The sequence below is a fragment of the Cetorhinus maximus genome, chromosome 34 (assembly GCF_964194155.1).
Source record: "Cetorhinus maximus chromosome 34, sCetMax3.hap1.1, whole genome shotgun sequence".
Classification (NCBI taxonomy): Eukaryota; Metazoa; Chordata; class Chondrichthyes; order Lamniformes; family Cetorhinidae; genus Cetorhinus; species Cetorhinus maximus.
This window is the reverse complement of record NC_135912.1, coordinates 10,988,146-11,000,022: the sequence shown is the minus strand read 5'-3', so window position 1 is coordinate 11,000,022 and position 11,877 is coordinate 10,988,146.

The window sequence follows — 11,877 nt, the reverse complement described above, 5'->3', positions numbered from 1 at the left end:
GCTGACTCTGCTGTAATCTCCTTCACTCTATATCCGAGCTGATTCTGCTGTACTCTCCTTCACTGTGTATCCGAGCTGACTCTGCTGTACTCTCGTTCACTGTTATCCGAGCTGACTCTGCTGTACACTCCTTCACTGTGTTTCCGAGCTGACTCTGCTGTACTCTCCTTCACTGTGTATCCGAGCTGACTCTACTGTACTCTCCTTCACTGTCTATCTGAGCTGACTCTGCTGTACTCTCCTTCACTGTGTGTCCGAGCTCACTCTGCTGTAAGCTCCTTCACTGTGTATGAGCTGGCTCTGCTGTATGCTCCTTCACTGTGTATCCGAGCTGACTCTGCTGCACTCTCCCTCACTGTGTATCCGAGCTGACTCTGCTGTACTCTCCTTCACTGTGTATCCGAGCTGAGTCTGGTGTACTCTCCCTCACTGTGTATCCGAGCTGACTCTGCTGTACTCTCCTTCACGGTGTATCCGAGCTGACTCTGGTGTACTCTCCCTCACTGTGTATCCGAGCTGACTCTGCTGTACTCTCATTCTCTGTGCATCTGAGCTGACTCTTCTGCACTCTCCTTCACTGTATATCCGAACTGCCTCTGCTGTACTCTCCTTCACTGTGTATCCGAGCTGAAACTGCTGTATTCTCTTTCACTGTGTATCCGAGCTGAAACTGCTGTATTCTCCTTCACTGTATATCCGAGCTGACTCTGCTGTACTCTCCTTTACTGTGTATCCGAGCTGAAACTGCTGTATTCTCCTTCACTGTATATCCGAGCTGACTCTGCTGTATACTCATTCACTGTGTATCCGAGCTGACTCTGCTGTAATCTCCTTCACTGTGTATCCGAGCTGACTCTGCTGTACGCTCCTTTACTGTGTATCCGAGCTGACTCTGCTGTACTCTCCTTCACTGTGTATCCGAGCTGACTCTGCTGTATTCTCCTTCACTGTGTATCCGAGCTGACTCTGCTGTAATCTCCTTCACTGTGTATCCGAGCTGACTCTGCTGCACGCTCCTTCACTGTGTATCCGAGCTGACTCTGCAGTACTCTCCTTCACTGTGTATCCGAGCTGAGTCTGGTGTACTCTCCCTCACTGTGTATCCGAGCTGACACTGCTGTACTCTCCTTCACGGTGTATCCGAGCTGACTCTGGTGTACTCTCCCTCACTGTGTATCCGAGCTGACTCTGCTGTACTCTCATTCTCTGTGCATCTGAGCTGACTCTTCTGCACTCTCCTTCACTGTATATCCGAACTGCCTCTGCTGTACTCTCCTTCACTGTGTATCCGAGCTGAAACTGCTGTATTCTCTTTCACTGTGTATCCGAGCTGAAACTGCTGTATTCTCCTTCACTGTATATCCGAGCTGACCCTGCTGTACTCTCCTTCACTGTGTATCCGAGCTGAAACTGCTGTATTCTCCTTCACTGTATATCCGAGCTGACTCTGCTGTATACTCATTCACTGTGTATCCGAGCTGACTCTGCTGTAATCTCCTTCACTGTGTATCCGAGCTGACTCTGCTGTACGCTCCTTTACTGTGTATCCGAGCTGACTCTGCTGTACTCTCCTTCACTGTGTATCCGAGCTGACTCTGCTGTATTCTCCTTCACTGTGTATCCGAGCTGACTCTGCTGTAATCTCCTTCACTGTGTATCCGAGCTGACTCTGCTGTACGCTCCTTCACTGTGTATCCGAGCTGACTCTGCTGTACTGTCCTTCACTGTGTATCCGAGCTGACTGCTGTACGCTCATTCACTGTGTATCCGAGCTGACTCTGCTGTATTCTCCTTCACTGTATATCCGAGCTGACTCTGCTGTATTCTCCTTCATTGTGTATCCGAGCTGACTCTGCTGTAATCTCCTTCACTCTATATCCGAGCTGATTCTGCTGTGCTCTCCTTCACTGTGTATCCGAGCTGACTCTGCTGTACTCTCGTTCACTGTTATCCGAGCTGACTCTGCTGTACACTCCTTCACTGTGTTTCCGAGCTGACTCTGCTGTACTCTCCTTCACTGTGTATCTGAGCTGACTCTGCTGTACTCTCCTTCACTCTGTATCCGAGCTGACTCTGCTGTAATCTCCTTCACTGTGTTTCCGAGCTGACTCTGCTGTAATCTCCTTCACTGTATATCCGAGCTGATACTGCTCTACTCTCCTTCCCTGCGTATCCGAGCTGTCTCTGCTGTCATCTCCTTCACTCTGTATCCGAGCTGACTCTGCTGTACTCTCCCTCACTGTGTACCCGAGCTGACTCTGCTGTGCGCTCCTTCAGTGTGTATCCGAGCTGAGTCTGCTGTATTCTCCTTCACTGTATATCCGAGCTGACTCTGCTGTACTTTCCTTCACTGTGTATCCGAGCTGACTCTGCTGTACGCTCCTTTACTGTGTATCCGAGCTGACTCTGCTGTACGCTCCTTCACTGTGTATCCGAGCTGACTCTGCTGTACTCTCCTTCACTGTGTATCCGAGCTGAGTCTGGTGTACTCTCCCTCATTGTGTCTCCGAGCTGACTCTGCTGTACGCTCCTTCACTGTGTATCTGAGCTGACTCTGCTGTACGCTCCTTCACTGTGTATCCGAGCTGACTCTGCTGTACGCTCCTTCACCGTGTATCCGAGCTGACTCTGCTGTACGCTCCTTCACGGTGTATCCGAGCTGACTCTGCTGTACTCTCCTTCACTGTGTATCTGAGCTGGAGCTGCTGTACGCTCCTTCCCTGTGTATCCGAGCTGATTGTGCTGTACTCTCCTTCACTGTGTATCCGAGCTGACTCTGCTGTACTCTCCTTCACTGTGTATCCGAGCTGACTCTGCTGCACGCTCCTTCACTGTGTATCCGAGCTGACTCTGCTGTACTCTCCTTCACTGTGTATCCGAGCTGAGTCTGGTGTACTCTCCCTCACTGTGTATCCGAGCTGACTCTGCTGTACTCTCCCTCATTGTGTATCCGAGCTGACTCTGCTGTACACTCCATCACTGTATATCCGAGCTGACTCTGCTGTATTCTCCTTCACTGTATATCCGAGCTGACTCTGCTGTATTCTCCTTCACTGTATATCCGAGCTGATACTGCTCTACTTTCCTTCCCTGCATATCCGAGCTGTCTCAGCTGTCATCTCCTTCACTCTGTATCCGAGCTGACTCTGCTGTGCGCTCCTTCAGTGTGTATCCGAGCTGAGTCTGCTGTATTCTCCTTCACTGTATATCCGAGCTGACTCTGCTGTACGCTCCTTTACTGTGTATCCGAGCTGATTCTGCTGTACGCTCCTTCACTGTGTATCCGAGCTGACTCTGCTGTACGCTCCTTCACTGTGTATCCGAGCTGACTCTGCTGTACTCTCCTTCACTGTGTATCCGAGCTGACTCTGCTGTATTCTCCTTCACTGTATATCCGAGCTAACTCTGCTGTATTCTCCTTCGTTGTGTATCCGACCTGACTCTGCTGTACGCTCCTTCACTGTGTATCCGAGTTGAGTCTGGTGTACTCTCCCTCACTGTGTATCCGAGCTGACTCTGCTGTACTCTCCTTCACTGTGTATCCGAGCTGAGTCTGGTGTACTCTCCCTCAATGTGTATCCGAGCTGACTCTGCTGTACTCTCCTTCACGGTGTATCCGAGCTGACTCTGGTGTACTCTCCCTCACTGTGTATCCGAGCTGACTCTGCTGTACTCTCCCTCATTGTGTATCTGAGCTGACTCTGCTGTACTCTCCTTCACGGTGTATCCGAGCTGACTCTGGTGTACTCTCCCTCACTGTGTATCCGAGCTAACTCTGCTGTACTCTCCTTCTCTGTGTATCTGAGCTGACTCTTCTGCACTCTCCTTCACTGTATATCCGAACTGCCTCTGCTGTACTCTCCTTCACTGTGTATCCGAGCTGAAACTGCTGTATTCTCCTTCACTGGGTATCCGAGCTGAAACTGCTGTATTCTCCTTCACTGTATATCCGAGCTGACTCTGCTGTATTCTCCTTCCCTGTGTATCCGAGCTGACTCTGCTGTTATCTCCTTCACTGTGTATCCGAGCTGACTCTGCTGTACGCTCCTTTACTGTGTATCCGAGCTGACTCTGCTGTATTCTCCTTCACTGTATATCCGAGCTGACTCTGCTGTATTCTCCTTCACTGTGTATTCGAGCTGACTCTGCTGTAATCTCCTTCACTGTGTATCCGAGCTGACTCTGCTGTACTGTCCTTCACTGTGTATCCGAGCTGACTGCTGTACGCTCATTCACTGTGTATCCGAGCTGACTCTGCTGTATTCTCCTTCACTGTATATCCGAGCTGACTCTGCTGTATTCTCCTTCATTGTGTATCCGAGCTGACTTTGCTGTAATCTCCTTCACTCTATATCCTAGCTGATTCTGCTGTACTCTCCTTCACTGTGTATCCGAGCTGACTCTTCTGTACTCTCGTTCACTGTTATCCGAGCTGACTCTGCTGTACACTCCTTCACTGTGTTTCCGAGCTGACTCTGCTGTACTCTCCTTCACTGTGTATCCGAGCTGACTCTACTGTACTCTCCTTCACTGTCTATCTGAGCTGACTCTGCTGTACTCTCCTTCACTGTGTGTCCGAGCTGACTCTGCTGTAAGCTCCATCACTGTGTATGAGCTGGCTCTGCTGTACGCTCCTTCACTGTGTATCCGAGCTGACTCTGCTGTACTCTCCTTCACTGTGTATCCGAGCTGACTCTCCTGCACTCTCCTTCACTGTATATACGAGCTGACACTTGTGTACTCTCCTTCACTGTGTATCGGAGCTGACTCTGCTGTACTCTCCTTCACTGTGTATCGGAGCAGACTCTGCTGTACTCTCCTTCACTGTGTATCCGAGCTGTCTCTGCTGTACTCTCCTTCACTGCGTATCCGAGCTGACACTTGTGTACTCTCCTTCACTGTGTATCGGAGCTGACTCTGCTGTACTCTCCTTCACTGTGTATCCGAGCTGACTCTGCTGTACTCTCCTTCACTGCGAATCCGAGCTGACACTGCTGTACTCTCCATCACTGTGTATCCGAGCTGACACTGCTGTAGTCTCCTTCACTGTGTATCCGAGCTGATCTGCTGTAGGCTCCTTCACTGTGTATCCGAGGTGACTCTGGTGTACTCTCCCTCAATGTGTATCCAAGCTGACTCTGCTGTAATCTCCTTCACTCTGTATCCGAGCTGACTCTGCTGTAATCTCCTTCACTGTGCATCCGAGCTGACTCTGCTGTAATCTCCTTCACTGTGTATCCGAGCTGACTCTGCTGTACTCGCCTTCACTGTGTATCCGAGCTGACTCTGCTGTAATCTCCTTCACTGTGTATCTGAGCTGACTCTGCTGTACTCTGCTTCACTGTGTATCCGAGCTGACTGCTGTACGCTCCTTCAGTGTGTATCCGAGCTGACTCTTCTGTACGCTCCTTCACTGTGTATCCGAGCTGACTCTGCTGTACGCTCCTTCACCGTGTATCCGAGCTGACTCTGCTGTACGCTCCTTCACGGTGTATCCGAGCTGACACTGCTGTACTCTCCTTCACTGTGTATCTGAGCTGACTCTGCTGTACGCTCCTTCCCTGTGTATCCGAGCTGATTGTGCTGTACTCTCCTTCACTGTGTATCCGAGCTGGCTCTGCTGTACTCTCCTTCACCGCGTATCCGAGCTGACTCTGCTGTACTCTCCTTCACTGTGTATCCGAGCTGACTCTGCTGCACGCTCCTTCACTGTGTATCCGAGCTAACTCTGCTGTACGCTCCTTCACTGTGTATCCGAGCTGACTCTGCTGTACTCTCCCTCACTGTGTATCCGAGCTGACTCTGCTGTACTCTCCCTCATTGTGTATCCGAGCTGACTCTGCTGTACACTCCTTCACTGTATATCCGAACTGCCTCTGCTGTACTCTCCTTCACTGTGTATCTGAGCTGACTCTGCTGTATTCTCCTTCACTGTGTATCCGAGCTGACTCTGCTGTAATCTCCTTCACTGTATATCCGAGCTGATACTGCTCTACTCTCCTTCCCTGCGTATCCGAGCTGTCTCTGCTGTCATCTCCTTCACTCTGTATCCGAGCGGACTCTGCTGTACTCTCCCTCACTGTGTACCCGAGCTGACTCTGCTGTGCGCTCCTTCAGTGTGTATCCGAGCTGACTCTGCTGTATTCTCCTTCACTGTATATCCGAGCTGACTCTGCTGTACTTTCCTTCACTGTGTATCCGAGCTGACTCTGCTGTACGCTCCTTTACTGTGTATCCGAGCTGACTCTGCTGTACGCTCCTTCACTGTGTATCCGAGCTGACTCTGCTGTATTCTCCTTCGTTGTGTATCCGACCTGACTCTGCTGTAATCTCGTTCACTGTTATCCGAGCTGACAAGCTGTACTCTCCTTCACTGTGTATCCGAGCTGAGTCTGGTGTACTCTCCCTCACTGTTTATCCAAGCTGACTCTGCTGTACTCTCCTTCACTGTGTATCCGAGCTGAGTCTGGTGTACTCTCCCTCACTGTGTATCCGAGCTGACTCTGCTGTACTCTCCTTCACTGTGTATCCGAGCTGAGTCTGGTGTACTCTCCCTCATTGTGTCTCCGAGCTGACTCTGCTGTACGCTCCTTCACTGTGTATCTGAGCTGACTCTGCTGTACGCTCCATCAGTGTGTATCCGAGCTGACTCTGCTGTAGGCTCCTTCACTGTGTATCCGAGCTGACTCTGCTGTACTCTCCTTAACCGTGTATCCGAGCTGACTCTGCTGTACGCTCCTTCACTGTGTATCCGTGCTGACTCTGCTGTACTCTCCATCACTGTGTATCCGAGCTGACTCTGCTGTATTCTCCTTCACTGTGTATCCGAGCTGACTCTCCTGTAATCCCCTTCACTGTATATCCGAGCTGATTCTGCTGTACTCTCCTTCACTGTGTATCCGAGCTGACTCAGCTGTAATCTCCTTCACTTTGTATCCGAGCTGACTTAACTGTACGCTCCTTCAGTGTGTATCCGAGCTGACTCTGCTGTACTCTCCTTCACTTTGTATCCGAGCTGACGCTGCTGTACGCTCCTTCACTGTGTATCTGAGCTGACTCTGCTGTATTCTCCTTCACTGTGTATCCGAGCTGACTCTGCTGTACGCTCCTTCACTGTGTCTCCGAGCTGAGTCTGGTGTACTCTCCCTCACTGTGTATCCGAGCTGACTCTGCTGTACTCTCCTTCACTGTGTATCCGAGCTGACTCTGGTGTACTCTCCCTCACTGTGTATCCCTGCAGACTCTGCTGTACTCTCCTTCACTCTGTATCCGAGCTGACTCTGGTGTACTCTCCCTCACTGTGTATCCGAGCAGACTCTGCTGTTCTGTCCTTCACTGTGTATCCGAGCTGACTCTGCTGTGTTTCCCTTCACTGTATATCCGAGCTGATTCTGCTGTATTCTCCTTCACTGTGTGTCCGAGCTGACTCTGCTGTAATCTCCTTCACTGTATATCCGAGCTGATTCTGCTGTACTCTCCTTCACTGAGTTTACGAGCTGACTCAGCTGTACTCTCCTTCACTCTGTATCCGAGCTGATTCTGCTGTACGCTCCTTCAGTGTGTATCCGAGCTAACTCTGCTATACGCTCCTTCACTGTGTATCCGAGCTGACTCTGCAGTACGCTCATTCACTGTGTATCCGCGCTGACTCTGCTGTACGCTCCTTCACTGTGTATCCGAGCTGACTCTGCTGTACTCTCCTTCACTGTGTATCCGAGCTGACTTTGCTGTACGCTCCTTTGCGGTGTATCCGAGCTGACTCTGCTGTACGCTCCTTCACTGTGTATCCGAGCTGACTCTGCTGTACTCTCCTTCACTGTGTATCCGAGCTGACTCTGCTGTACTCTCCTTCACTGTGCATCGGAGCTGACTCCGCTGTACGCACCTTCACTGTGCATCCGAGCTGACTTTGCTGTATTCTCCTTCATTGTGTATCCGAGCTGACTCTGCTGTAATCTCCTTCACTGTATATCTGAGCTCATTCTGCTGTACTCTCCTTCACTCTGTATCCGAGCTGACTGCTGTACGCTCCTTCAGTGTGTATCCGAGCTGACTCTTCTGTACGCTCCTTCACTGTGTATCCGAGCTGACTCTGCTGTACGCTCCTTCACCGTGTATCCGAGCTGACTCTGCTGTACGCTCCTTCACGGTGTATCCGAGCTGACACTGCTGTACTCTCCTTCACTGTGTATCTGAGCTGACTCTGCTGTACGCTCCTTCCCTGTGTATCCGAGCTGATTGTGCTGTACTCTCCTTCACTGTGTATCCGAGCTGACTCGGCTGTACTCTCCTTCACCGCGTATCCGAGCTGACTCTGCTGCACTCTCCTTCACTGTGTATCCGAGCTGACTCTGCTGCACGCTCCTTCACTGTGTATCCGAGCTAACTCTGCTGTACGCTCCTTCACTGTGTATCCGAGCTGAGTCTGGTGTACTCTCCCTCACTGTGTATCCGAACTGCCTCTGCTGTACTCTCCTTCACTGTGTATTCGAGCTGAAACTGCTGTATTCTCCTTCACTGTGTATCCGAGCTGAAACTGCTGTATTCTCCTTCACTGTATATCCGAGCTGACTCTGCTGTATTCTCCTTCCCTGTGTATCCGAGCCGACTCTGCTGTAATCTCCTTCACTGTGTATCCGAGCTGACTCTGCTGTACGCTCCTTTACTGTGTATCCGAGCTGACTCTGCTGTAGTCTCCTTCACTGTATATCCGAGCTGACTCTGCTGTATTCTCCTTCACTGTGTATCCGAGCTGACTCTGCTGTAATCTCCTTCACTGTGTATCCGAGCTGACTCTGCTGTACGCTCCTTCACTGTGTATCCGAGCTGACTCTGCTGTACTCTCCTTCACTGTGTATCCGATCTGACTGCTGTACGCTCATTCACTGTGTATCTGAGCTGACTCTGCTGTATTCTCCTTCACTGTATATCCGAGCTGACTCTGCTGTATTCTCCTTCATTGTGTATCCGAGCTGACTCTGCTGTAATCTCCTTCACTCTATATCCGAGCTGATTCTGCTGTACTCTCCTTCACTGTGTATCCGAGCTGACTCTGCTGTACTCTCGTTCACTGTTATCCGAGCTGACTCTGCTGTACACTCCTTCACTGTGTTTCCGAGCTGACTCTGCTGTACTCTCCTTCACTGTGTATCCGAGCTGACTCTACTGTACTCTCCTTCACTGTCTATCTGAGCTGACTCTGCTGTACTCTCCTTCACTGTGTGTCCGAGCTCACTCTGCTGTAAGCTCCTTCACTGTGTATGAGCTGGCTCTGCTGTATGCTCCTTCACTGTGTATCCGAGCTGACTCTGCTGCACTCTCCCTCACTGTGTATCCGAGCTGACTCTGCTGTACTCTCCTTCACTGTGTATCCGAGCTGAGTCTGGTGTACTCTCCCTCACTGTGTATCCGAGCTGACTCTGCTGTACTCTCCTTCACGGTGTATCCGAGCTGACTCTGGTGTACTCTCCCTCACTGTGTATCCGAGCTGACTCTGCTGTACTCTCATTCTCTGTGCATCTGAGCTGACTCTTCTGCACTCTCCTTCACTGTATATCCGAACTGCCTCTGCTGTACTCTCCTTCACTGTGTATCCGAGCTGAAACTGCTGTATTCTCTTTCACTGTGTATCCGAGCTGAAACTGCTGTATTCTCCTTCACTGTATATCCGAGCTGACTCTGCTGTACTCTCCTTCACTGTGTATCCGAGCTGAAACTGCTGTATTCTCCTTCACTGTATATCCGAGCTGACTCTGCTGTATACTCATTCACTGTGTATCCGAGCTGACTCTGCTGTAATCTCCTTCACTGTGTATCCGAGCTGACTCTGCTGTACGCTCCTTTACTGTGTATCCGAGCTGACTCTGCTGTACTCTCCTTCACTGTGTATCCGAGCTGACTCTGCTGTATTCTCCTTCACTGTGTATCCGAGCTGACTCTGCTGTAATCTCCTTCACTGTGTATCCGAGCTGACTCTGCTGCACGCTCCTTCACTGTGTATCCGAGCTGACTCTGCAGTACTCTCCTCCACTGTGTATCCGAGCTGAGTCTGGTGTACTCTCCCTCACTGTGTATCCGAGCTGACACTGCTGTACTCTCCTTCACGGTGTATCCGAGCTGACTCTGGTGTACTCTCCCTCACTGTGTATCCGAGCTGACTCTGCTGTACTCTCATTCTCTGTGCATCTGAGCTGACTCTTCTGCACTCTCCTTCACTGTATATCCGAACTGCCTCTGCTGTACTCTCCTTCACTGTGTATCCGAGCTGAAACTGCTGTATTCTCTTTCACTGTGTATCCGAGCTGAAACTGCTGTATTCTCCTTCACTGTATATCCGAGCTGACCCTGCTGTACTCTCCTTCACTGTGTATCCGAGCTGAAACTGCTGTATTCTCCTTCACTGTATATCCGAGCTGACTCTGCTGTATACTCATTCACTGTGTATCCGAGCTGACTCTGCTGTAATCTCCTTCACTGTGTATCCGAGCTGACTCTGCTGTACGCTCCTTTACTGTGTATCCGAGCTGACTCTGCTGTACTCTCCTTCCCTGTGTATCCGAGCTGATTGTGCTGTACTCTCCTTCACTGTGTATCCGAGCTGGCTCTGCTGTACTCTCCTTCACCGCGTATCCGAGCTGACTCTGCTGTACTCTCCTTCACTGTGTATCCGAGCTGACTCTGCTGCACGCTCCTTCACTGTGTATCCGAGCTAACTCTGCTGTACGCTCCTTCACTGTGTATCCGAGCTGACTCTGCTGTACTCTCCCTCACTGTGTATCCGAGCTGACTCTGCTGTACTCTCCCTCATTGTGTATCCGAGCTGACTCTGCTGTACACTCCTTCACTGTATATCCGAACTGCCTCTGCTGTACTCTCCTTCACTGTGTATCTGAGCTGACTCTGCTGTATTCTCCTTCACTGTGTATCCGAGCTGACTCTGCTGTAATCTCCTTCACTGTATATCCGAGCTGATACTGCTCTACTCTCCTTCCCTGCGTATCCGAGCTGTCTCTGCTGTCATCTCCTTCACTCTGTATCCGAGCGGACTCTGCTGTACTCTCCCTCACTGTGTACCCGAGCTGACTCTGCTGTGCGCTCCTTCAGTGTGTATCCGAGCTGACTCTGCTGTATTCTCCTTCACTGTATATCCGAGCTGACTCTGCTGTACTTTCCTTCACTGTGTATCCGAGCTGACTCTGCTGTACGCTCCTTTACTGTGTATCCGAGCTGACTCTGCTGTACGCTCCTTCACTGTGTATCCGAGCTGACTCTGCTGTATTCTCCTTCGTTGTGTATCCGACCTGACTCTGCTGTAATCTCGTTCACTGTTATCCGAGCTGACAAGCTGTACTCTCCTTCACTGTGTATCCGAGCTGAGTCTGGTGTACTCTCCCTCACTGTTTATCCAAGCTGACTCTGCTGTACTCTCCTTCACTGTGTATCCGAGCTGAGTCTGGTGTACTCTCCCTCACTGTGTATCCGAGCTGACTCTGCTGTACTCTCCTTCACTGTGTATCCGAGCTGAGTCTGGTGTACTCTCCCTCATTGTGTCTCCGAGCTGACTCTGCTGTACGCTCCTTCACTGTGTATCTGAGCTGACTCTGCTGTACGCTCCATCAGTGTGTATCCGAGCTGACTCTGCTGTAGGCTCCTTCACTGTGTATCCGAGCTGACTCTGCTGTACTCTCCTTAACCGTGTATCCGAGCTGACTCTGCTGTACGCTCCTTCACTGTGTATCCGTGCTGACTCTGCTGTACTCTCCATCACTGTGTATCCGAGCTGACTCTGCTGTATTCTCCTTCACTGTGTATCCGAGCTGACTCTCCTGTAATCCCCTTCACTGTATATCCGAGCTGATTCTGCTGTACTCTCCTTCA